Raw genomic sequence first — 27,245 nt, 5'->3', positions numbered from 1 at the left:
CCTGATTATTATTATTATACTACTTGCTGCAATTATCTTAATAAAATACTTTCTACTGCACAATCTGTAGTTAATCTGTAGCATCTGTAGTTAATCTGTATCATAAATCTACTATTTTATCTATGAGGATGTGAAAGGAGAAGAAAACGGTAAATAAATAGTATCGTAGTGTTTCGGGGGCTATTCCGGCCCAGTTATGGGAGAGTCGGCGGAGATCTGGCATCCGGATTTGGGTCAGTGTATTTGGCCCGATTCTGGGCAGTCATTCAAAAAGAGTCAGAGCCGACACGGTCTGCCGGTGTTACCGGAGTGTTATTGCAAGGTTGTCTAAAGTTTTCAATAATTTAAAGGTTAGTACAAGGTTCCCTTAAGGTTTCAATAATTTTAAGGTTACGGGAACGTTAGGGGAACGTTCCCACAACTATAATGCACAACCAAATGGGTACGTTCTATTTCCATAAAGAAAACTTTCCTGAGGAACCAAAGGGCAACCAAAATGATCCGTTCCCAGAACGTTCTAATAACCAAAAACTAACGTTCCCGGAACGTTCTGGGAACCAAAAATTGTTAGCTGGGGAAACAGTTGCAGGATGAGACATAAAAAGTAGATGTGTGTGTATTATTTAAAACTACACTGAATGATAATTGATTACCTTCAAATAATTGTGCAGCATGTGTTCCTGATTTACATTCAGTTAACAAGTAAAGAAGGACCCACCGCGACCCTGGCCAGGTTCCATATCTCTCTCTCTCTCTCCTTTAGTTCAGCAGAAGTGAAACTGATCTGATCCTGTTCTGTTCGAGTGCGGATCTGTTCCGTGTCTGTGTTTGTAGTTTTGTTGATAATTGAAGTTGATGAACGCAGGTGAGTTTATACATTTCCACACTTCTGTACATTACTGTGTATTGTTACTTTATGTAGTTCAGATTGTTGATTTGATTTAAACACACTTGTTTTGAACAGAACACTCACGAACTAAACCAGGAAGTCTTGGACATTCGCCTGACATTCGAGTTTCTTTCGGCTCGTTCTCGGCTAATAAACATCCAAAAATGAGTGAAACTGCATTAACTGATTCTGCAGTAAACAAGGAACAAACTACAATCAAATATGTTTAAAACGTTTTTTCTGTACATGTTTATTTTCTGTTATTTTGTAAATGTGAGGTTCATCTGTGTTGAAATGCTAAGGAAGTGCTAAGGGAGCGTCTACAAAGTGCATGAAGCCGAGGTGTAGTTATTACCCAGTGGCATGTACCATTCAATACAACTGTATAAAGTCCTACAGTATGGGTACAGTAACAATATATAGTGTAAACAATTCTAAAATCAATCATTTTAATATAATAAACGATGCAGTAGTTACCTAGTGACATGTACCACCCACTACACTTAAATTACAGAAACAAACCCTACAGTATGGGCACAGTAATAAAGAATTAAAAGTAAAAAAAAAAAAAAAATTTATTTAGTAGTTAACTAGTCACTTGTACTAGTTACTACAACCACATTATAAAAATCCTACGGCATGGGTACAGGGTATATTAATAATAAAATATAGAAGATTAACAAAAATTAAGAAACACAAATTTTGATAAGATGAAGGTTGTAGTAGTTAACTAGTGTATTATACTGCTTACTACAACAACATTACACATTAAAAGTCCCACAGCATTTTTACAGTAGATAATCAAAAAGTTTAAAAATGAACAAAAATCTAGAAACGTAAACATGAACATAACACTCACGAACTAAACCAGGAAGTCTGAGCTGCTGTAAATAACTTGCTGTGTTTACTGGTGTTTCTGTTTACGTGTAGAAAAATGGCAGAGTCCAAAATTTCAGTAACTCAGGACGAGTTCAGCTGTTCAGTCTGTCTTGAAACACTGAAGGATCCAGTAACTACATCATGTGGACACAGTTTCTGTATGGTGTGTATTAATAACTGCTGGGATCAGGAGGATGATAAGGGAACATACAGCTGTCCACAGTGTAGACAAACCTTCACTCCAAGACCTGTTGTGAGGAGAAACACAATTCTGGCTGGAGTTGTGGAGAAACTGAAGAAAACAGAACTTCAAGCTCCACATCCTGGTCACTGTTCTGCTGGACCTGAAGATGTGGATTGTGATTTCTGTACAGAGAAAAAATGCAAAGCAGTTAAATCCTGTCTGGTGTGTTTGGCCTCATTCTGTGAAACTCACCTTCAGCCTCATTATCGAATTCCTGTTTATAAGACTCACAAGCTGGTTAAAGCCTCCAGACGACTCCAGGATCAGATCTGCTCTCAGCATAATAAACTGCTGGAGGTTTACTGTCGTACTGATCAGCAGTGTATCTGTGTGATGTGCACCATGGATGATCATAAAGGACATGATACAATATCAGCTGCAGCAGAAAGAACTGAGAAACAGGTAAAATATTATACAGCTCTCTTTAAGAAGTACCAACTCATTATCATTTACACTGACGTTGTTTATGTGGTGCTCGTACACAATACAAGTAAATCCTGAATTGTTATTCTGTGTAGAAGCAGCTGCTGGAGATCCAGAGAAAATTCCAGGAGAAAATCCAGAACAGAGAGAAGGAACTTTGTGAGCTGATAAACGCTGTGGAGTCTCACAAGGTAAGTTTTATAAACAAAAAGCTCTCAGGATCAGTCCGACTCTCCTTCATTAAACCAATCTCTATTAAAAATGAGATATTTTATATCTCAGGTAACTTTGCAAGTGATGGAGCATTTTTGTTCATGAATTTAAAATAAATCTTTCAATTCTGCCTGGTTAGTTGGTGATTAATGCTGTACAGCAATTCTGAGGTTGTGCTAATAATTATAAGGGTGATAAGATCAGATTGGGGCTTTGACAGAGCCATCCAAAAAGATTATTGATTGTTGCTTTGGATGAAGATGCTTGAACATAAATGACTGTATAAGATTTCTGGTAAAGACTTGAGAAGATCACTACATTGAATTTCCCAGTCCTGGCCAGGCTGCTGTTTCCTGATACTCAAAACAATTTCTGTAACACCATGCTACCACCAGCACATTTTACAGTATACATGGTGTTTTTAGGTTTCATTAGATTTAATCCACACATATAATTTTAAATTAAGGACATACAGGAGCAGGTGTGTTGTATTGAAAATCTGTGAGGAAATATAACATGCTGATAAATGCAGTAAATATAAAGTGATGATGAACACTGAAGAAGTGCTGGAGTTTGAAAGTTTCCTTTTTCTGAATCCTCTAACAGTGTTCTGCACAGACAGCAGTGAAGAACATTGAGAGGATCTGTACTGAACTAATCAACTCAATTAACAGAAGATGCTCTGAGCTAAAAGATCTGATCAGAGATCGAGAGACAGCAGAAGTAAGTCAAGCTGAAAAAGTCCTGAAAGTCCAGTTGGAGCAGCAGATTGTAGAGCTGAAGAGGAAAGATGCTGAACTGGAACAGCTTTCACACACAGAGGATCCCGTCCATTTCCTCCAGGTAACAGCACTAAATATAATTATATTATTGCTGCACCAGTCCAAGTAATAAAATATGTTCAGAATGTTAAAAAACTTGATGACAGTAACATCAAAAAGATAAGAAATAGTATTTTGTGACTTGTAAACATCTGCTGGTTTTAGAAACACGTGATGCAGACAATAAAAGATTGGGTTCAATATTTAGGTAATGGTGCCTCTAGTGGACAGGTAGTGAAATAACAGGGCTGGTGTTGCTTGATGAAGAATGTTGTGTTTAAACTGTAGGATTATTTAATAATGCATTTTAGAGTCGTTGCTCATAAAAACTGGTCTGTACCTGAATGCTTCTTTTATACCCAAACACAGCTGGATTATCTGTTTAAGATGTTTTTGGAACATTTTACAATCTTCACAGTAGTCTAAATTTGTCCTTGTACCGACTATTTTCAACAGTTTTACAGGCACAAGTTTATTATTTTATTAGTTTAATCTAATTCTGTGAACATTATCTGTCTGGATGTAGAATTTTCAGTCTCTCTCGGCTCCTGCTGGATCTGCAGAATCAGCCACCATCACAATCAGTCCTTTCCTCTCATTTGATGATGTTACAAAGTCTGTATCTCAGCTGAGAGAGAAAATAGAAGAATTCTGGAAAGATCAGTGTGAGAAGATACCAGATGAAGGTGAGTTCAAGCCCTCAGTGTTCCATTGTCTCCAAAATGCTTCAGTACTCAAACATCAAACAAAACAATCAAATCCACCAACATGAACATTTTACATCTAACATCATCATTCATTTACTCATTATCCCAGTACTGGTCATGGTCACAGTGAGTCCAGGGTTGAATGAAATACACTCACACTTGGTCAGTAACTTAGAATTAAGGTCACTTTAGACAAACACTAGGAGAACATGCCAAACTTCTTACTGGCTGTACCTGCGACACTTTCTAGTGCAGATATTTATTTACTGTGATAAGTGATTGTACTGTTACTCTTTCTGCAGTGAAGAAAGTCAGGATTACTTCACCTACTGAACCTGAAATCAGAGAAGATTTTCTACAATGTAAGTTTCTCACAATCACACAAACATACACAGTGCAGTGAAAAAGTATTTACACCCCCCAGTTATCTGTATTTTTACATATTTGTCACGTTACTAGTTCAGATGCTACAGCAGATCAGTTTGGTTCAAGTCCAGATTTGATTAGGTCCAAAACCTAAACTTTATTTCCTCAGATTTATTTTAACACAGATCTGCTCTTGTTATTTGGAATTGTTGTGTTTTTGTATTACACGAGTGTTTAATCTTTAAATCATGAACTGGTGACCAAACGTTCTTCTTTAATCCTGAAACACCATCACACAACCACCACCATGACTGACTGTTAGTAAGATGTTTTTATTGTAAAATGCTGTTTTAGCTTCATTGCAAGTATAAGAATTCTGACTCATCAGTTCACAGAACATCATCACCAAAAAGCTTGAGGGTCATTAAGGTTCTTATATTGGTAAATGAGAGGCGAGGCTTTATGTTCCTCTTAGTTAACAGTGATTTTACCTTGTGACTCTCCCATGGATTTTATTTGTGCTCAGTCTCCTTCTAATACTGGAATCATTAAATCAGATCTAAATTGAGGTCAGCAGGTCCTGCGGTTTCCTAAATGTTTGTTTGGGTTCTTGTATGTTTTCCTTGATGAGACATTGATGAGCTCCTGAAGCAATCTTAACTGTTCCAAGTGTCATTTAGAGATCATGGCTCTTACTGTGGTTCACTGAAGTACTAAAATCTTAGGATTGACTTTGTAACTTTTTCCAGACTGATATACAGGGTGGGCCATTTATATGGATACACCAAAATAAAATGGGAATGGTTGGTGATATTAACTTCCTGTTTGTGGCACATTAGTATATGGGAGGGGGAAAACTTTTCAAGATGGGTGGTGACCATGGCGGCCATTTTGAAGTCGGCCATTTTGTATCCAACTAGTTTTTTCAATGGGAAGAGGGTCATGTGACACATCAAACTTATTGAGAATTTCACAAGAAAAACAAGTCGTCGTGGGCCAGTTGAATGGCCCCCAAGGTCTCCCGATCTGACCCCCTTAGACTTTTATCTTTGGGGTCATCTGAAGGCAATTGTCTATGCTGTGAAGATACGAGATGTGCAGCACCTGAAACTACGGATACTGGAAGCCTGTGCTAGCATTTCTTCTGCGGTGTTGCTATCAGTGTGTGAAGAGTGGGAGAAGAGGGTTGCATTGACAATCCAACACAATGGGCAGCACTTTGAACACATTTTATAAGTGGTCAGAAACTTGTAAATAACTCATGAAAGAATAAAGTTATGTTAAAACCAAGCACACCATTGTTTTTCTTGTGAAATTCTCAATAAGTTTGATGTGTCACATGACCCTCTTCCCATTGAAAAAACTAAAGTTGGATCCAAAATGGCCGACTTCAAAATGGCCGCCATGGTCACCACCCATCTTGAAAAGTTTTCCCCCTCCCATATACTAATGTGCCACAAACAGGAAGTTAATATCACCAACCATTCCCATTTTATTTAGGTGTATCCATATAAATGGCCCACCCTGTATTACAATTACTTTTTTGATCTATTTTGAAATTTGTTTGGACAGTGGTGAAGTGGTTCTGACAGTGATCATGCCTCAGATTAGGGACATTTTTGGTCCTTGCTAAAGACCACTGTTTCATGTACTTTTCTTCTATAGTTATTTAAAATCACCAAGAACTTTAGAGGTTAAAACAAGTAAAACAACCATTTAAACTGCTGTCTGTATATTTTTGCTCCAGGAGGTTTTATAAATCTTTATGATTCAGTCACAGAAACCCTTGAAACACACACACACACACACACACAAACATACACCAACACACATTTACACAGACACACCCTCTCACACACGTTTACACACATTCACACTTACACACACATTAACAGACACACACACTCATATGTGCACACACACACACACACACACACACTGAAACACAATTGAAAAAGCTTTATTAGCATGACGTTGTGTTTGTTGTTGGATTGTATGTTGCTGGTGTGTGTCTGTGTACTGTTTGTGAATGTGTCATGTTTGTGGGGTGTTTCTGTATGTCTGTGTAGTGTTTTTGTGTGTTTGTGTAACATTTGTGTGTTTGTGTAGTTTTCATTAGTTTGTGTAGCATTTGTGTGCATTTGTAAATGTTGGTGTCTGTGTATTTGTGTAGTGTCTGTGTGAGTATGTGTAGGGTTTGTCTGTGCTTGTGTAATGTATTTGTGTGTTTGTTTGTGTAGTGTTTGTAACAAATGTGTGTTTGTGTAGTGTACAATACTACAAGTAATATTTGTGTTTGAGTAGTATGTGTGTGTTTGAGCAGTATTTGTGTGTTTGAGTAATATTTGTGTTTGAGTAGTATGTGTGTGTTTGAGTAATATTTGTGTTTGAGTAGTATGTGTGTGTTTGAGCAGTATTTGTGTTTGAGTAGTATGTGTCTATATGTCAGTGTAGTGTTCATGCTTTTGTGTAGCATTTGTTTGTGTTTGAGTAGTAGTTGTGTTGTAGTAGTATTTGTGTGATTGTGTCTTTGTGTATGTGTAGGGTTTGGATGAGTTTGTGTAATATGTGTGTGTTTGTTTGTGTAGTGTTTGTGTAATGTACAGTATCTTACAAAAGTGAGGACACATTTCTGCAAATATTTGATTTTATCTTTTCATGGGACAACACTATAGAAATGAAACTTGGATGTAACTTGTATAGCAGTATAGATTTACTTCTGAAAATAACTCAACACACAGCCATTAATGTCTAAATAGCTGCAACACATGTGAGTACACCCCACAGTGAACATGTCCAAATTGTGCCCAAAGTGTCAATATTTTGTGTGACCACCATTATTACCTAGCACTGCCTTAACCCTCTTGGACATGGAATTCACCAGAGCTGCACAGGTTGCTACTGGAATCCTCTTCCACTCCTCCATGATGACATCACGGAGCTGGTGGACGTTAGACACCTTGAACTCCTCAACCTTCCACTTGAGGATGCCCCACAGGTGCTCAATTGGATTTAGTCCATCACCTTTACCAGAGGTGGAAAGTAACAAATTACATTTACTCGCGTTACTATAATTGAGTTTTTTTGTGCACTTGTACTTTTTAAAGTAGATTTTACAGCCAGTAATTTTACTTTTACTTAAGTATGTTTTGTATTAAGAACTGTAATTCGCTACATTTTAAATAACATTCGTTACTGAGTAAAAAAAAAGAAAACAATAAAAAACTCGACATCAAACCTGCACAAATGTAGAGCAGTGGTGGCTAAACTGTTAGATCCATAAACAACTCTATGAATCAGTTCATTTGGTGAAGAGATTCAGATGTATAAACCAATCAGAGCTTCCGAATTCACATTCTAGGTGGAATTTCAATCTCTCTCTTCACTGGTTGTTGTATAAATGACAGTTTAGTGAGCGAATAACCAATGTAAGCTTTTTACCGGGAAAGCCGAGAGAATAAATGATCTACAATAGTTTTTATAAGGTGGGTATGGATTTATATATTCTGGAAACATACAAGATGGTCTTATATAAAGTGGATTATATATTTAATGGAACAACACATGGATATAGATCGGTAAGCAGATAAGTGGTTATGATTTTCTGCTGTTGTGTGATTGATCTGGGTCGCGGTTCTGCTGTTTACGGTACGCTTTCCTTTTGCAACGATAGCAAAGCATTACGAAATATTGTGATTTTTTAAGTAAAACGGACAGCATAAATGTGATTGTAAGATTCTGCTGGTTTGTTTTTGATCATGTTCCTACGACGGTGTTGGATATGACGCTTAACACGTGGACTCAACTTCTTTGGTCGACCCTGGTGAAGCCTGTTCCGAGTGGAACCTGTCCTGGAAAACCGCTGTATAACCTTGGCCACCGTGCTGTTGCTTAGTTTCAGGGTGTTAGCAATCTTCTTATAGCTTAGGCCATCTTTGTGGAGAGCAACAATTCTATTTCTCACATCCTCAGAGAGCTCTTTGCCATGAGGTGCCATGTTGAATATCCAGGGGCCAGTATGAAAGAATTGTACCCAAAACACCAAATTTAACAGCCCTGCTCCCCATTCACACCTGGGACCTTGACACATGACACCAGGGAGGGACAACGACACACTTTGGCACAATTTGGACATGTTCACTGTGGGGTGTACTCACTTATGTTGCCAGCGATTTAGACATTAATGGCTGTGTGTTGAGTTATTTTCAGAAGACAGTAAATCTACACTGCTATACAAGCTGTACACTGACTACTCTAAGTTATAACCAAGTTTCATTTCTATAGTTTTGTCCCATGAAAAGATATAATCAAATATTTGCAAAAATGTGAGGGGCATACTCACTTTTGTGAGATACTGTATGTGTGTATGTGTAGTGTCTGTGTGATTGCGCAGTGTTTGTGTAATGTGTGTTTGAGTAGTATCTGTGTGTATATGTAGTGTTTGTGCAGTGTTTGTGTAATGTTTGTGTGTGATTGTGTAGTGTTTGTGTGATTGTGTAGTGTTTGTGTGTATGCGTAGGGTTTGTATGTGTTTGTGTAATGTTTGTGTGATGTATGTGTGTTTGTGTGATTGTGTAGGGTTTGTATGTGTTTGTGTGTATGCGTAGGGTTTGTATGTGATTATTTAATGATTGTGTGATTGTGTCTGTGTTTGTGTGTGTTTGTGTAATGTATGTGTGTATGTGTAGTATCTGTGTGATTGTGCAGTGTTTGTGTAATGTTTGTGTTTGAGTTGCATTTGTGTGCATGTGTAGTGTCTGTGTGTATTTGTGTAGTGTTTGTGTGTTAGTGTAGGGTTTGTGTGTGTTTGTGTAATGTATGTTTGTGTGGTGAAGTCAAGATTCAAGAGTTTTACTGTCATGTGCACAGAAGAACCAGCAGTTACAATGTACAATGAAATTCTTACTTTGTTCATCCTCCAAACATCAATAAGTATTGTACATAAAACAAAATTAAACTAACACAATAAAAAAAATATTTAAATTTAAACTATATAAAAAAAAACGTTTTATATACAAAGTAATAAAAATAGAAATAAACTAAGGCAGTTCTGATAAATGTCCTGTAGTGCAGGGAAGGACGTTCCAGAAATTCCTTGTGCAGTTTTTATTACACGCTGGAGTGCCTTCCTGTCCTCTGCAGTGCAGTTTCCGTACCAGACTGTGATGGAGCTGGTAAGGACACTTTCCACTCTACATTTGTAGAAGTTGCTGAGAATTTTGGTTGACATGCCACATTTTTTTAGTCTTCTTAGGAAGTACAGTCTCTGTTGTGACTTTTTGATGATGTGGTGTGTGTTGCAGGACCAGGTGAGATCCTCACTGATGTGCACACCCAGGAATTTGAAGGTTTTCACCTTCTCCACTACTGTTCCACCTATATACAGTGGTGTATGCTGTTCTCCTCTCCTCCTGGGGTCCACAATCAGTTCCTTTGTCTTGTTGATATTTAATGAAAGATTGTTGTTCTGACACCAGCCCACAAGATCTGCTACCTCCTTCCTGTACGCCGTCTCATCCTCCCCAGTAATAAGACCAATGACGGTGGTGTCATCAGCAAACTTAATAATACTGGTGGTGTTATAAGAGGCCACACAGTTATGTGTGAAGAGCGAGTACAGAAGAGGGCTCAGCACGCAGCCTTGAGGTGTCCCAATGTTTATGGTCTTTGTGCTGGATGTTCGCGTGCCAATCCTGACTGACTGAGATCGGTCAGATAGAAAATCTAGTATCCAGTTACAGCACAGCAGTCTCTGATCTCATGTTGTGTTGTTATCCTGGTTCTCAGCTCATTCAGCTTGTTTTCGAGGAAGCGAACGTTAGCCAGCAACAGGCTAGGTAGCGGTGGTCGTGTAGCCCTAGCCTTTAGCCTAGCATGAAGCCCACCTCTCCTGCCACGCTTCCGTTTTGGCCGCTCTGTTCGCCGTCTACGTCGCTCGTCCAATACCGGTGCTGCTGGGCCATGCTGCTCGATTTCCGCGGAGTGTGGACGCAAAAGAAAGTCGAAGTCCGAAATGCTTAATGAAAGTTCATGATGAACTTTACCGATATCCAGTAGTGCTTCTCTGCTATACGTAATTTGTGCGTGACTAAACTTTTTGTGTTTAATACAAGCAAAAGAGCTAAAATAAACAAAAAAATAGTGTTTGAGTAAGGAGGACGGTACAAAGACGTCTGCCACGGTGGGCGCCATAAAAAAAAAGAGTTTTTGTGTTTGTGTTATTGTGTTTGTGTGTTTGCGTATGGTTTGTATGTGTTTGTGTGTATGTGTAGGGTTTGTGTGTGTTTGTGTAATGTATGTGTGTGTTTGTGTAGTGTTTGTGATTGTGTAGTGTTTGTGTGTATGCGTATGGTTTGTATGTGTTTGTGTAGTGTTTGGATAATGTATGTGTGTTTGTGTAGTGTTGTGTGTATGTGTAAGGTTTGTGTAGTGTTTGTGTAATGCATGTGTGTGTTTATGTAGTCTTTGTGTGTATGCGAAGGTTTTTGTAGGTTTTTTGATTGTGTTATGTTTGAATGTGTAGGGTTTGTTTGATTGTGTAAGGTTTGTGTGATTGTGTAGGGTTTGTGTGATTGTGTAGGGTTTGTGTGATTGTGTAGAGTTTGTTTGATAGTGTAGGGTTTGTGTGATTGTGTAGGGTTTGTGTGATTGTGTAGTTTTTGTGTGATTGTGTAGTATTTGATTGTGTAGGGTTTGTGTGATTGTGTAGTTTTTGATTGTGTAGTTTTTGATTGTGTAGGGTTTGTGTGATTGTGTAGGTTTTGTGTGATTGTGTAGTGTTTGATTGTGTAGGGTTTGTGTGATTGTGTAGGGTTTGTTTGATTGTGTAGGGTTTGTGTGGTTGTGTAGGGTTTGTGTGATTGTGCAGTGTTTGTGTAGTGTTTAATTGTGTAGGGTTTGTGTGATCGTGTAGTGTTTGATTGTGTAGTGTTTAATTGTGTAGGGTTTGTGTGATTGTGTAGGGTTTGTTTGATTGTGTAGGGTTTGTGTGATTGTGTAGTGTTTGATTGATTGTGTAGGGTTTGTGTGATTGTGTAGGGTTTGTTTGATTGTGTAGTGTTTGTGTGATTGTGTAGGGTTTGTGTGATTGTGTAGGGTTTGTGTGATTGTGTAGGGTTTGTTTGATTGTGTAGGGTTTGTGTGATTGTGTAGGGTTTGTTTGATTTTGTAGGGTTTGTGTGATTGTGTAGTGTTTGATTGTGTAGGGTTTGTGTGATGGTGTAGGCTTTATTTGATTGTGTAGGGTTTGTGTGATTGTGTAGTGTTTGATTGTGTAGGGTTTGTGTGATTGTGTTTGGTTTGTGTGATTGTGTAGTGTTTGATTGTGTAATGTTTAATTGTGTAGGGTTTGTGTGATTGTGTAGGGTTTGTTTGATGGTGTAGGGTTTGTGTGATTGTGTAGGGTTTGTTTGATGGTGTAGGGTTTGTGCGATTATGTAGGGTTTGTGTGATTGTGTAGTTTTTGTGTGATTGTGAAGTATGTGATTGTGTATGGTTTGTGCGATTGTGTAGTTTTTGATTGTGTAGTGTTTGATTGTGTAGGGTTTGTGTGATTGTGTAGGGTTTGTTTGATTGTGTAGGGTTTGTGTGGTTGTGTAGGGTTTGTGTGATTGTGCAGTGTTTGTGTAGGGTTTGGTTGTGTAGCATTTGTGTGATCGTGTAGTGTTTGATCGTGTAGTGTTTGATTGTGTAGGGTTTGTTTGATTGTGTAGGGTTTGTGTGATTGTGTAGTGTTTGATTGTGTAGTGTTTGATTGTGTAGGGTTTGTGTGATTGTGTAGGGTTTGTTTGATTGTGTAGGGTTTGTGTGATTGTGTAGGGTTTGTGTGATGGTGTAGGGTTTGTGTGATGGTGTAGGGTTTATTTGATTGTGTAGGGTTTGTGTGATGGTGTAGGGTTTATTTGATTGTGTAGGGTTTGTGTGATGGTGTAGGGTTTATTTGATTGTGTAGGGTTTGTGTGATGGTGTAGGGTTTATTTGATTGTGTAGGGTTTGTGTGATGGTGTAGGGTTTTTTTGATTGTGTAGGGTTTGTGTGATGGTGTAGGGTTTATTTGATTGTGTAGGGTTTGTGTGATGGTGTAGGGTTTATTTGATTGTGTAGGGTTTGTGATGGTGTAGGGTTTGTGTGATTGTGTAGTGTTTGATTGTGTAGGGTTTGTTCGATGGTGTAGGGTTTGTGTGATTGTGTAGGGTTTGATTGTGTAGGGTTTGTGTGATTGTGTAGTGTTTGATTGTGTAGGGTTTGTGTGATTGTGTAGGGTTTGTGTGATGGTGTAGGTTTTTTTTTATTGTGTAGGGTTTGTGTGATTGTGTAGTGTTTGATTGTGTAGGGTTTGTGTGATTGTGTAGTTTTTTTTTGATGGTGTAGGGTTTGTGTGATTGTGTAGGGTTTGTTTGATGGTGTAGGGTTTGTGTGATTGTGTAGTTTTTGTGTGATTGTGAAGTATGTGATTGTGTATGGTTTGTGTGATTGTGTAGGGTTTGTGCGATTGTGTAGGGTTTGTTTGATTGTGTAGTGTTTGTGTGCTTGTGTAGGGTTTGTGTGATTGTGTAGGGTTTGTTTGATTGTGTAGTGTTTGATTGTGTAGGGTTTGTGTGATTGTGTAGGGTTTGTGTGATTGTGTAGGGTTTGTTTGATTGTTTAGGGTTTGTGTGGTTGTGTAGGGTTTGTGTGATTGTGCAGTGTTTGTGTAGGGTTTGGTTGTGTAGGATTTGTGTGATCGTGTAGTGTTTGATTGTGTAGTGTTTGATTGTGTAGGGTTTGTTTGATTGTGTAGGGTTTGTGTGATTGTGTAGTGTTTGATTGTGTAGTGTTTGATTGTGTAGTGTTTGTGTGATTGTGTAGGGTTTGTTTGATTGTGTAGGGTTTGTGTGATTGTGTAGGGTTTGTGTGATGGTGTAGGGTTTGTGTGATGGTGTAGGGTTTATTTGATTGTGTAGGGTTTGTGTGATGGTGTAGGGTTTATTTGATTGTGTAGGGTTTGTGTGATGGTGTAGGGTTTATTTGATTGTGTAGGGTTTGTGTGATGGTGTAGGGTTTATTTGATTGTGTAGGGTTTGTGTGATGGTGTAGGGTTTTTTTGATTGTGTAGGGTTTGTGTGATGGTGTAGGGTTTATTTGATTGTGTAGGGTTTGTGTGATGGTGTAGGGTTTATTTGATTGTGTAGGGTTTGTGATGGTGTAGGGTTTGTGTGATTGTGTAGTGTTTGATTGTGTAGGGTTTGTTCGATGGTGTAGGGTTTGTGTGATTGTGTAGGGTTTGATTGTGTAGGGTTTGTGTGATTGTGTAGGGTTTGTTTGATTGTGTAGGGTTTGTGTGATTGTGTAGGGTTTGTTTGATTTTGTAGGGTTTGTGTGATTGTGTAGTGTTTGATTGTGTAGGGTTTGTGTGATTGCGTAGGGTTTGTGTGATGGTGTAGGTTTTTTTTTATTGTGTAGGGTTTGTGTGATTGTGTAGTGTTTGATTGTGTAGGGTTTGTGTGATTGTGTAGTTTTTTTTTGATGGTGTAGGGTTTGTGTGATTGTGTAGGGTTTGTTTGATGGTGTAGGGTTTGTGTGATTATGTAGGGTTTGTGTGATTGTGTAGTTTTTGTGTGATTGTAAAGTATGTGATTGTGTATGGTTTGTGTGATTGTGTAGGGTTTGTGCGATTGTGTAGGGTTTGTTTGATTGTGTAGTGTTTGTGTGATTGTGTAGGGTTTGTGTGATTGTGTAGGGTTTGTTTGATTGTGTAGTGTTTGATTGTGTAGGGTTTGTGTGATTGTGTAGGGTTTGTGTGATTGTGTAGGGTTTGTTTGATTGTTTAGGGTTTGTGTGGTTGTGTAGGGTTTGTGTGATTGTGCAGTGTTTGTGTAGGGTTTGGTTGTGTAGGATTTGTGTGATCGTGTAGTGTTTGATTGTGTAGTGTTTGATTGTGTAGGGTTTGTTTGATTGTGTAGGGTTTGTGTGATTGTGTAGTGTTTGATTGTGTAGTGTTTGATTGTGTAGTGTTTGTGTGATTGTGTAGGGTTTGTTTGATTGTGTAGGGTTTGTGTGATTGTGTAGGGTTTGTGTGATGGTGTAGGGTTTGTGTGATGGTGTAGGGTTTATTTGATTGTGTAGGGTTTGTGTGATGGTGTAGTTTTTTTTTTATTGTGTAGGGTTTGTGTGATGGTGTAGGGTTTATTTAATTGTGTAGGGTTTGTGTGATGGTGTAGGGTTTATTTGATTGTGTAGGGTTTGTGATGGTGTAGGGTTTGTGTGATTGTGTAGTGTTTGATTGTGTAGGGTTTGTTCGATTGTGTAGGGTTTGATTGTGTAGGGTTTGTGTGATTGTGTAGTGTTTGCTTAATTGTGTAGTGTTTAATTGTGTAGGGTTTGTGTGATTGTGTAGGGTTTGTGTGATTGTGTAGTGTTTGTGAAGTGTTTGTGTGATTGTGTTGGGTTTGTGTGATTGTGTAGTGTTTGATTGTGTAATGTTTGATTGTGTAGTGTTTGCTTGATTGTGTAGTGTTTGATTGTGTAGGGTTTGTGTGATTGTGTAGGGTTTGATTGTGTAGGGTTTGTGTGATTGTGTTGGGTTTGTTTGATGGTGTAGGGTTTGTGTGATTGTGTAGGGTTTGTTTGATTGTGTAGGGTTTGTGTGATTGTGTAGTGTTTGATTGTGTAGTGTGTGATTGTGTAAAGTTTGTGTGATTGTGTATGGTTTGTGTGATTGTGTAGTGTTTGATTGTGTAGGGTTTGTGTGATTGTGTTTGGTTTGTTTGATTGTGTAGTGTTTGATTGTGTAGTGTGTGATTGTGTAGGGTTTGTGTGATTGTGTAGGGTTTTTTGATTGTGTAGTTTAGGTTGTGTAGGGTTTGTGTGATTGTTTTGGGTTTGTGTAATTGTGTAGGGTTTGTGTGATTGTGTAGGGTTTGTGTGATTGTGTAGGGTTTGTGTGATTGTGTAGTTTTGGTGTGATTGTGTAGTATTTGATTGTGTAGGGTTTGTGTGATTGTGTAGTGTTTGTTTGATTGTGTAGTTTTTGATTGTGTAGTGTTTGATTGTGTAGGGTTTGTGTGATTGTGTAGGGTTTGTGTGATTATGTAGTTTTTGATTGTCTAGTGTTTGATTGTGTAGGGTTTGTGTGATTGTGTAGGGTTTGTTTGATTGTGTAGGGTTTGTTTGGTTGTGTAGGGTTTGTGTGATTGTGCAGTGTTTGTGTAGTGTTTGATTGTGTAGGGTTTGTGTGATCGTGTAGCGTTTGATTGTGTAGGGTTTGTGTGATTGTGTAGGGTTTGTTTGATTGTGTAGGGTTTGTTTGATTGTGTAGGGTTTGTGTGATTGTGTAGTGTTTGATTGTGTAGGGTTTGTTTGATTGTGTAGGGTTTGTGTTATTGTGTAGTGTTTGATTGTGTAGGGTTTGTGTGATTGTGTAGTGTTTGATTGTGTAGGGTTTGTGTGATTGTGTAGTGTTTGATTGTGTAGGGTTTGTGTGATTGTGTAGTGTTTGATTGTGTAGGGTTTGTGTGATTGTGTAGTGTTTGATTGTGTAGGGTTTGTGTGATTGTGTAGGGTTTGTTTGATTGTGTAGGGTTTGTGTGATTGTGTAGGGTTTGTTTGATTTTGTAGGGTTTGTGTGATTGTGTAGTGTTTGATTGTGTAGGGTTTGTGTGATTGTGTAGGGTTTGTGTGATGGTGTAGGGTTTGTGTGATGGTGTAGGTTTTTTTTGATTGTGTAGGGTTTGTGTGATTGTGTAGTGTTTGATTGTGTAGGGTTTGTGTGATTGTGTAGGTTTTTTTTGATGGTGTAGGGTTTGTGTGATTGTGTAGGGTTTGTTTGATGGTGTAGGGTTTGTGTGATTATGTAGGGTTTGTGTGATTGTGTAGTTTTTGTGTGATTGTGAAGTATGTGATTGTGTATGGTTTGTGTGATTGTGTAGGGTTTGTGCGATTGTGTAGGGTTTGTTTGATTGTGTAGTGTTTGTGTGATTGTGTAGGGTTTATTTAATTGTGTAGGGTTTGTGTGATGTGTAGGGTTTATTTGATTGTGTAGGGTTTGTGATGGTGTAGGGTTTGTGTGATTGTGTAGTGTTTGATTTTGTAGGGTTTGTTCGATTGTGTAGGGTTTGATTGTGTAGGGTTTGTTCGATTGTGTAGGGTTTGTGTGATTGTGTGGTGTTTGTGTAGGGTTTGTGTGATTGTGTTGGGTTTGTGTGATTGTGTAGTGTTTGATTGTGTAATGTTTGATTGTGTAGTGTTTGCTTGATTGTGTAGTGTTTGATTGTGTAGGGTTTGTGTGATTGTGTAGGGTTTGTGTGATTGTGTAGGGTTTGATTGTGTAGGGTTTGTGTGATTGTGTTGGGTTTGTTTGATAATGTAGGGTTTGTGTGATTGTGTAGGGTTTGTTTGATTGTGTAGGGTTTGTGATGGTGTAGGGTTTGTGTGATTGTGTAGTGTTTGATTGTGTAGGGTTTGTTCGATGGTGTAGGGTTGGTGTGATTGTGTAGGGTTTGATTGTGTAGGGTTTGATTGTGTAGGGTTTGTTTGATGGTGTAGGGTTGGTGTGATTGTGTAGGGTTTGATTGTGTAGGGTTTGATTGTGTAGGGTTTGTTTGATTATGTAGGGTTTGTGTGATGGTGTAGGTTTTTTTTTTATTGTGTACGGTTTGTGTGATGGTGTAGTTTTTTTTTATTGTCTAGGGTTTGTGTGATGGTGTAGGTTTTTTTTGATTGTGTAGGGTTTGTGTGATGGTGTAGGGTTTGTGTGATTGTGTAGTGTTTGTGTAGGGTTTGTTCGATTGTGTAGTGTTTGATTGTGTAGGGTTTGTGTGATTGTGTAGTGTTTGCTTGATTGTGTAGTGTTTGATTGTGTAGGGTTTGAGTGATTGTGTAGGGTTTGTGTGATTGTGTAGTGTTTGATTGTGTAGGGTTTGTGTGATTGTGTAGTGTTTGACTGTGTAGGGTTTGTGTGATTGTGTAGGGTTTGTTTGATTGTGTAGGGTTTGTGTGATTGTGTAGGGTTTGTTTGATTTTGTAGGGTTTGTGTGATTGTGTAGTGTTTGATTGTGTAGGGTTTGTGTGATTGTGTAGGGTTTGTGTGATGGTGTAGGGTTTGTGTGATGGTGTAGTTTTTTTTTTATTGTGTAGGGTTTGTGTGATTGTGTAGTGTTTGATTGTGTAGGGTTTGTGTGATTGTGTAGGTTTTTTTTGATGGTGTAGGGTTTGTGTGATTGTGTAGGGTTTGTTTGATGGTGTAGGGTTTGTGTGATTATGTAGGGTTTGTTTGATTGTGTAGTTTTTGTGTGATTGTGAAGTATGTGATTGTGTATGGTTTGTGTGATTGTGTAGGGTTTGTGCGATTGTGTAGGGTTTGTTTTATTGTGTAGTGTTTGTGTCATTGTGTAGGGTTTGTGTGATTGTGTAGGGTTTGTTTGATTGTGTAGGGTTTGTGTGGTTGTGTAGGGTTTGTGTGATTGTGCAGTGTTTGTGTAGGGTTTGGTTGTGTAGGATTTGTGTGATCGTGTAGTGTTTGATTGTGTAGTGTTCGATTGTGTAGGGTTTGTTTGATTTTGTAGGGTTTGTGTGATTGTGTAGTGTTTGATTGTGTAGGGTTTGTGTGATTGTGTAGGGTTTGTTTGATTGTGTAGTTTTTGTGTGATTGTGAAGTATGTGATTGTGTATGGTTTGTGTGATTGTGTAGGGTTTGTGCGATTGTGTAGGGTTTGTTTTATTGTGTAGTGTTTGTGTCATTGTGTAGGGTTTGTGTGATTGTGTAGGGTTTGTTTGATTGTGTAGGGTTTGTGTGGTTGTGTAGGGTTTGTGTGATTGTGCAGTGTTTGTGTAGGGTTTGGTTGTGTAGGATTTGTGTGATCGTGTAGTGTTTGATTGTGTAGTGTTCGATTGTGTAGGGTTTGTTTGATTTTGTAGGGTTTGTGTGATTGTGTAGTGTTTGATTGTGTAGGGTTTGTGTGATTGTGTAGGGTTTGTTTGATTGTGTAGGGTTTGTGTGATTGTGTAGGGTTTGTGTGATGGTGTAGGGTTTATTTGATTGTGTAGGGTTTGTGTGATGGTGTAGGGTTTATTTGATTGTGTAGGGTTTGTGTGATGGTGTAGGGTTTTTTTGATTGTGTAGGGTTTGTGATGGTGTAGGGTTGGTGTGATTGTGTAGTGTTTGATTGTATGGTGTTTGTGTGATTGTGTTGGGTTTGTGTGATTGTGTAGTGTTTGATTGTGTAATGTTTGATTGTGTAGGGCTTGTTTGATTGTGTAGGGTTTGTGTGATTGTGTAGGGTTTGTTTGATTGTGTAGGGTTTGTGTGATTGTGTAGGGTTTAATTGTGTAAGGTTTGTGTGATTGTGTAGGGTTTGTGTGATGGTGTAGGGTTTATTTGATTGTGTAGGGATTGTGTGATGGTGTAGGGTTTGTGTGATTGTAGTGTTTGATTGTGTAGGGTTTGTGTGATTGTGTAGGGTTTGTGTGATGGTGTAGGGTTTGTGTGATGGTGTAGGTTTTTTTTTATTGTGTAGGGTTTGTGTGATTGTGTAGTGTTTGATTGTGTAGGGTTTGTGTGATTGTGTAGTTTTTTTTTGATGGTGTAGGGTTTGTGTGATTGTGTAGGGTTTGTTTGATGGTGTAGGGTTTGTGTGATTATGTAGGGTTTGTGTGATTGTGTAGTTTTTGTGTGATTGTGAAGCATGTGATTGTGTATGGTTTGTGTGATTGTGTAGGGTTTGTGCGATTGTGTAGGGTTTGTTTGATTGTGTAGTGTTTGTGTGATTGTGTAGGGTTTGTGTGATTGTGTAGGGTTTGTTTGATTGTGTAGTGTTTGATTGTGTAGGGTTTGTGTGATTGTGTAGGGTTTGTTTGATTGTTTAGGGTTTGTGTGGTTGTGTAGGGTTTGTGTGATTGTGCAGTGTTTGTGTAGGGTTTGGTTGTGTAGGATTTGTGTGATCGTGTAGTGTTTGATTGTGTAGTGTTTGATTGTGTAGGGTTTGTTTGATTGTGTAGGGTTTGTGTGATTGTGTAGTGTTTGATTGTGTAGTGTTTGATTGTGTAGTGTTTGTGTGATTGTGTAGGGTTTGTTTGATTGTGTAGGGTTTGTGTGATTGTGTAGGGTTTGTGTGATGGTGTAGGGTTTGTGTGATGGTGTAGGGTTTATTTGATTGTGTAGGGTTTGTGTGATGGTGTAGGTTTTTTTTGATTGTGTAGGGTTTGTGTGATGGTGTAGGGATTATTTAATTGTGTAGGGTTTGTGTGATGGTGTAGGGTTTATTTGATTGTGTAGGGTTTGTGATGGTGTAGGGTTTGTGTGATTGTGTAGTGTTTGATTGTGTAGGGTTTGTTCTATTGTGTAGGGTTTGATTGTGTAGGGTTTGTGTGATTGTGTAGTGTTTGCTTGATTGTGTAGTGTTTGATTGTGTAGGGTTTGTGTGATTGTGTAGGGTTTGTGTGATTGTGTAGTGTTTGTGTAGTGTTTGTGTGATTGTGTTGGGTTTGTGTGATTGTGTAGTGTTTGATTGTGTAATGTTTGATTGTGTAGTGTTTGCTTGATTGTGTAGTGTTTGATTGTGTAGGGTTTGTGTGATTGTGTAGGGTTTGTGTGATTGTGTAGGGTTTGATTGTGTAGGGTTTGTGTGATTGTGTTGGGTTTGTTTGATGGTGTAGGGTTTGTGTGATTGTGTAGGGTTTGTTTGATGGTGTAGGGTTTGTGTGATTATGTAGGGTTTGTGTGATTGTGTAGTTTTTGTGTGATTGTGAAGCATGTGATTGTGTATGGTTTGTGTGATTGTGTAGGGTTTGTGCGATTGTGTAGGGTTTGTTTGATTGTGTAGTGTTTGTGTGATTGTGTAGGGTTTGTGTGATTGTGTAGGGTTTGTTTGATTGTGTAGTGTTTGATTGTGTAGGGTTTGTGTGATTGTGTAGGGTTTGTTTGATTGTTTAGGGTTTGTGTGGTTGTGTAGGGTTTGTGTGATTGTGCAGTGTTTGTGTAGGGTTTGGTTGTGTAGGATTTGTGTGATCGTGTAGTGTTTGATTGTGTAGTGTTTGATTGTGTAGGGTTTGTTTGATTGTGTAGGGTTTGTGTGATTGTGTAGGGTTTGTTTGATTGTGTAGGGTTTGTGTGATTGTGTAGGGTTTGTGTGATGGTGTAGGGTTTGTGTGATGGTGTAGGTTTTTTTTGATTGTGTAGGGTTTGTGTGATGGTGTAGGGATTATTTAATTGTGTAGGGTTTGTGTGATGGTGTAGGGTTTATTTGATTGTGTAGGGTTTGTGATGGTGTAGGGTTTGTGTGATTGTGTAGTGTTTGATTGTGTAGGGTTTGTTCGATTGTGTAGGGTTTGATTGTGTAGTGTTTGTGTGATTGTGTAGTGTTTGCTTGATTGTGTAGTGTTTGATTGTGTAGGGTTTGTGTGATTGTGTAGAGTTTGTGTGATTGTGTAGTGTTTGTGTAGTGTTTGTGTGATTGTGTAGTGTTTGCTTGATTGTGTAGTGTTTGATTGTGTAGGGTTTGTGTGATTGTGTAGGGTTTGTGTGATTGTGTAGGGTTTGATTGTGTAGGGTTTGTGTGATTGTGTTGGGTTTGTTTGATGGTGTAGGGTTTGTGTGATTGTGTAGGGTTTGTTTGATTGTGTAGGGTTTGTGTGATTGTTTAGGGTTTGTTTGATTGTGTAGTGTTTGATTGTGTAGTGTGTGATTGTGTAAAGTTTGTGTGATTGTGTATGGTTTGTGTGATTGTGTAGTGTTTGATTGTGTAGGGTTTGTGTGATTGTGTTTGGTTTGTTTGATTGTGTAGTGTTTGATTGTGTAGTGTGTGATTGTGTAGGGTTTGTGTGATTGTGTAGGGTTTTTTGATTGTGTAGTTTTGGTTGTGTAGGGTTTGTGTGATTGTTTTGGGTTTGTGTAATTGTGTATGGTTTGTGTGATTGTGTAGGGTTTGTGTGATTATGTAGGGTTTGTGTGATTGTGTAGGGTTTATGTGATTGTGTAGTTTTGGTGTGATTGTGTAGTATTTGATTGTGTAGGGTTTGTGTGATTGTGTAGTGTTTGTTTGATTGTGTAGTTTTTGATTGTGTAGTGTTTGATTGTGTAGGGTTTGTGTGATGGTGTAGGGTTTGTGTGATTATGTAGTTTTTGATTGTGTAGTGTTTGATTGTGTAGGGTTTGTGTGATTGTGTAGGGTTTGTGTGATTGTGTAGTGTTTGTGTAGGGTTTTTGTGATTGTGTAGGTTTTTTTTTATTGTGTAGTGTTTCATTGTGTAGTGTGTGATTGTGTAGGGTTTGTGTGATTGTGTAGGGTTTGTTTGATTGTGTAGGGTTTGTGTGATTTTGTAGGGTTTGTGTGATTGTGTAGAGTTTGTGTGATTGTGTTGGGTTTGATTGTGTAGTGTTTGATTGTGTACGGTTTGTGTGATTGTGTAGTGTTTGATTGTGTAGTGTGTGATTGTGTAGGGTTTGTGTGATTGTGTAGTGTTTGATTGTGTAGGGTTTGTGTGATTGTGTAGGGTTCGTGTGATTGTGTTGGGTTTGTGTGATTGTTTAGGGTTTGATTGTGTAGTGTTTGATTATGTAGGGTTTGTGTGATTGTGTAGGGTTTGTGTGATGGTGTAGGGTTTGTTTGATTGTGTAGTGTTTGATTGTGTAGGGTTTGTGTGATTGTGTAGGGTTTGTGTGATTGTGTAGGGTTTGTGTGATGGTGTAGGGTTTGTGTGATTGTGTAGTGTTTGATTGTGTAGTGTTTGATTATGTAGGGTTTGTGTGATTGTGTAGGGTTTGTGTGATTGTGTTGGGTTTGTGTGATTGTTTAGGGTTTGATTGTGTAGTGTTTGATTATGTAGGGTTTGTGTGATTGTGTAGGGTTTGTGTGATGGTGTAGGGTTTGTTTGATTGTGTAGTGTTTGATTGTGTAGGGTTTGTGTGATTGCGTAGAGTTTGTGTGATGGTGTAGGGTTTGTGTGATTGTGTAGTGTTTGATTGTGTAGGGTTTGTGTGATTGTGTAGGGTTTGTGTGATTGTGTAGGGTTTGTGTGATGGTGTAGGGTTTGTTTAATTGTGTAGGGTTTGTGTGATTGTGTAGGGTTTGTGTGATTGTGTAGGGTTTGTGTGATTGTGTAGTGTTTGATTGTGTAGGGTTTGTGTGATTGTGTAGGGTTTGTATGCATTTTTGTAGTGTTTTTTTAATGTGTATGTGTGTTTGTGTAGTATTTGTGTGTATGTGTAATGTGTGTTTGTGTATTTTGTGTGTTTGTGTGTGGTGTTTGTGTAATGTGTGTGTTTGTGTAGTGTTTGTGTAATGTGTCTGTGATTGTGTGTATGTGTAGGGTTTGTGTGTTTGGATTGTGTGTTGCTATGTATAATTACACACACACACACTGTACACACGAACACTACACACACACACACACACACACACACTGTACACACACTCTCTCTCTTCTATGTTAATTGGTTTATTTTGTGTTTCCTCTCCAGATGTTTGTTGGTTCACACTGGATCCAAACACAGTAAATAAAAACCTCCGTCTGTCTGAGGAGAACAAAGTGGTGACCTGCAGTAGAACATTACAGTCGTATCCTGATCATCCAGATAGATTTGATCGTTACTCTCAGGTTGTGTGTAGAGAGAGTGTGAGTGGACGCTGTTACTGGGAGGTTGAGTGGAGTGGGGATGATGGGGTTTGTATTGCAGTGTCATAAAAAAGCATCAGCAGGAAGGGACGTGGTGGTGAATGTGTGTTTGGAGGTAATGATCAGTCCTGGAGTTTGGTCTGTTCTCCATCCAGATTTTTATTCTGGCACAATAACAAAGAGACTAAAATTCCCATAATGCCGAGTTCCTCTAGAATAGGAGTGTATGTGGATTATGAAGCAGGAACTCTGTCCTTCTACAGCGTCTCTGATACAATGAAGCTCCTCCACAGAGTTCAGACCACGTTCACTCAGCTCCTCTACCCGGGGTTTAGAGTTTATTATGGATCAGTGAAACTGTCAGATTGAACAAATTAAATGTAAAATTTACATGAAAGTGTAACATTAAACTGTTTGAGTGATTTTAGAATCTGTGAGGCAGTGATACATTTATGAAGATTTTCTTTTTTCAATTTATTAACCACCATTTATTCAGTGCTGTGAAAAAGTATTTACCCCCTTTCCTGATTTCTTCTTTTCTTGAATATTTATCATCTAAATGGATTCAAATATTAAAACTAAATTAAATAAAAGACAAGCTGAATATTTAAAAACATAAAAGAGAAAATTTGTGTACATTACAAAATGGTAAATGTGATCATTTACACCTTAAACTTCTTTCTTCCCAAGTCTGTTATAACCCCAAATCAGAAAAAGTTGGGACAGTATGAAAAATGCAAATAAAATAATGCAAATACTATTAAAAAGAATAAAAAATACATTACTAATAATAAAGTCACAAATCTGTACCTATTGAACAAGATGTAATGTATTTCTAGCACCACTAGATGAGGATGATGAACTCCAATAAATACAGTACAAGGAGACATTTGATTTTCAAAAAGAGTTAAACAAAGTTATGACAGTTATTTTCCAGATTTGTGACAATATTATCATAATTATTATTATTGTTATTATTTTTATTTTATTGTTATAATGATTAATTGTTGCTGTTGGGTTTGTTGCTGTAGGTTTACATTGCTGTCTTCAGGATTTCCACTTTAGTGATATTTAATGTTAATAGCTGTTCTGATCTAAAAGATGCTGCTGCCTTTGACCTTTAAAACTGAGAAGTGATTTGTGAGATAATTAAAATAAGTGAAATGTTTATTTTGTACTTTGGTTTTATATTATTTGTGCAAACATTTGTTTTATGCAACTTTAAACCTGTAATAAAGGATGAACATTTTAAATGTGTCTTTATTTGCTTTAACTAAGTTTTTAACAGGGACAAAAATGACAGTTTGTGTAGCAGGGCTGGACATGTAAGTAAAATGTTTTTATAAAGCTATAAAACTATTTCCACTGACCAAAGTACACAGATCTCACACTTGTCAGAGACGTTTGAAGCCAAAAGTGGGTGTTGCACGTACGGGGATCGAACCCGCGACCTTGGCGTTTTTAGCACCACGCTCTAACCAACTGAGCTAACCGGCCGATGTACAAGAGCAGGGCATATACCCACATACCCGATTCTACACTGACAGCCCTTCAGTTATGGAGCTGCCACACAGAAACGATGGAGAACTTTACTGTTGTTGAGCAGAATAGATCTTTGTGTGAGATGACTGAGGTTCATGTATTTTTCTTTTAAGAATAAATAAAAGCTGATGCTTTTAACCTCATACTTTCCTAATACTTTTATTCTACACGTTCTAAATTTATTTTAGTCTTCTGCCATGTGCAGTGCAAGAATTCACATAATTACACAGCAGTGATTGCAGTCATTGACAAAATTGATTGTAAGCATTTATAAAGATCATGCCACAATCATTAGGTAAAATGAAGCCAGAATTAAAGATGGTAGAAGAACAGGGTGATATTCTTACTTTCAGAGATCAAATTACTCAGGTTAGAAAGTCCTGATACACAGCACATGCTCACCTGACTCTCTTTCAGTCATGCTACCTTTAATAGTTGGAACATGGCTGGATTACTGACCGGGCCAGTGGGACCAGCGCCCAGGGGCCCTTGAGGTCAGGAGGCCCAAAACATTTTGCGATGCCTATCAACATTTATGATACAATATATTTTTTATTTCTGAGGGCCCTTCATTTTAAGGATCCTCTGACTATTAGGGACTTTGACCCCAGGGCCTCTTGGGGGCCCTAGCCATGCTTTTGGGGCCCCTAGCCATGCTTTTGGAAACCCTTTGATTTGTTATGTCCCCTGTGCAGCACATTCACTGAATTTAGTTGGTGTCAATGCTGTTGACAGTAGCCCAGAAGCTGGACGTTTTTTTGACTTTGTACAGGCAATGTACACATTTTGTGCATCATCTACACACAGGTGGGGAAAGGTTTTCCATGATACTGATATCAAACTCACACTGAAATCACTGTCAGGTACTCGATGGAGCGCACGAGTTGAGTCAACTAAGGCTCTTTGGAAATATTATGCACAACTGAGAGAGGCATTGAATGATATGTCTATAGATATGGAGGAGAAATGTGTAACTCGAAGTGAAGCCTCTGCACTCTGTGACAAATTGGACACGTTGGAGATGGCCTTCATGGCATACTTCTGGGACACAATACTACAGAGGTTCCAAGCCACAAGCCTGCAGCTGCAGAAGCATGATATTGACATATGTACAGCTACACAACTTCTCTTGTCTTTACGAGACTTTGTGGCAGCACAGAGAGATAACTTTGAGGTGTTTGAAGGGGCAGCTTTAAATGTCACCACTGCTGTCTCCCAAGAGTACAGGCATGACCTCCAGCGTACAAAGAAGCGCAAAATTATGTCTGATGATAGTGCAGAGCCAGGTGTAGCATTTAACGGAAAGGACAAGTTTCGGATCGAAACTTTCAATGTTGTCATTGACAAACTTGTGTCCTGTCTCAACCACCGTTTGAATGCATACACACACTTAACTGAGCTATTTGATGTTCTTTTCATGCCTGACAATATGTCCAACAGTGAGCTCACTTTAAAGGCTAACTCACTCGCTGCAGCATATCCTTCAGATCTGAACATGAGCCTGGCAGATTAATTGATACAATACAAATCATTCATAACAGAAAAAGAAAAATGTCCTAGTAAAATGCTCAAAACCATGATAAATTTAAATTTACAGTCAACCTTTCCAAATGTCTACATAGCACTTAGACTTTTTTTGACTGTGCCTATCACAAATTGTGAAGGGGAGCGTTCATTCTCCAAACTGGCTCGTATTAAGAATAAACTCAGGATTAGGATGCGCCAAAACCGCCTGAACTCACTGTCACTTCTGGCCATTGAATCAGATTTGGTCAGACAGCTTAATTTTGATGAATTAGTGGATGACTTTGCAAGAAAGAAGAGTAGAAAGAAACTTATATAAAATAGATTATTGTGTTAGGGTTAGTTATTGACAGGTTGTTTCATGTATTAATTTATTTATGTTTTTGGTGGGGGGTGGGGCCAGACTATCCTTAATCCGTCCTTGGGTACAGTCTGCTCTGACCTTTTTTATAAAGTGCAGTAGTGTTAACTGACCAGTCCAGTTTGTTATTTAGATGAACACCCAGGTACTTATAAGAGTCCACTCTCTCAATGTCCATTCCCTGGATGTTCACTGATGGTAAAGTGGGTCTGCACCTGCGGAAATCCACCACCAGCTCTTTGGTCTTGCCCACGTTTAACTGGAGGTGGTTCTGCAGACACCAGTCCACGAAGTCCTGAATCAGTCCTCTGTACGTGGATCCTCTTGTGGATCCTCTTGTGCTTATAGACTAGTTGGTTTGTAGTGTTATTTTTAAGCTTCTACTGGTGTGAATGTGTGAGTTGGAAAACAAAACATGACATTAGAGAAACTGCTTGGAAGAACGTCTAGGACTGACTGTAGTCCTCTCTAAAGCTACCTGAGCAGTGTTGGGGTAGTTACTCAAAAAAGTAATCCATTACTCATTACTCATTACATAACTAAAATTGTAATGGGATTACTTTACTCATTACATCCTGGAAAATGTAATCTCGTTCCTCATTACTTTACTTTCATGTTACATTCTAAACCCAAACAAATACTGTATACTGGAATCACATCTACAAACAAATTCCATTTATTTACTTTA

The 27,245-nt window shown here is 38.4% G+C and overlaps 1 non-coding gene and 1 pseudogene across 1 annotated transcript; one reads left to right on the top strand and one right to left on the bottom strand.

Annotated features, from left to right (window-relative positions):
* The first annotated feature begins 1,823 nt into the window (after positions 1 to 1,823).
* LOC134326097 (tripartite motif-containing protein 16-like) lies at positions 1,824 to 23,642 on the top strand (annotated as a pseudogene).
* Positions 23,643 to 24,551: 909 nt separating this feature from the next.
* On the bottom strand, positions 24,552 to 24,623 carry trnaf-aaa (transfer RNA phenylalanine (anticodon AAA)). The gene has a single exon. It is a non-coding gene; the product is annotated as a tRNA-Phe (tRNA).
* Between the last annotated feature and the right edge of the window lie 2,622 nt (positions 24,624 to 27,245).

The sequence above is a fragment of the Trichomycterus rosablanca genome, chromosome 14 (genome assembly GCF_030014385.1).
Source record: "Trichomycterus rosablanca isolate fTriRos1 chromosome 14, fTriRos1.hap1, whole genome shotgun sequence".
In the NCBI taxonomy this organism is placed as follows: domain Eukaryota; kingdom Metazoa; phylum Chordata; class Actinopteri; order Siluriformes; family Trichomycteridae; genus Trichomycterus; species Trichomycterus rosablanca.
Note: the sequence above shows the minus strand (reverse complement) of the source record. Positions and strands in the feature narration are given on the sequence as shown.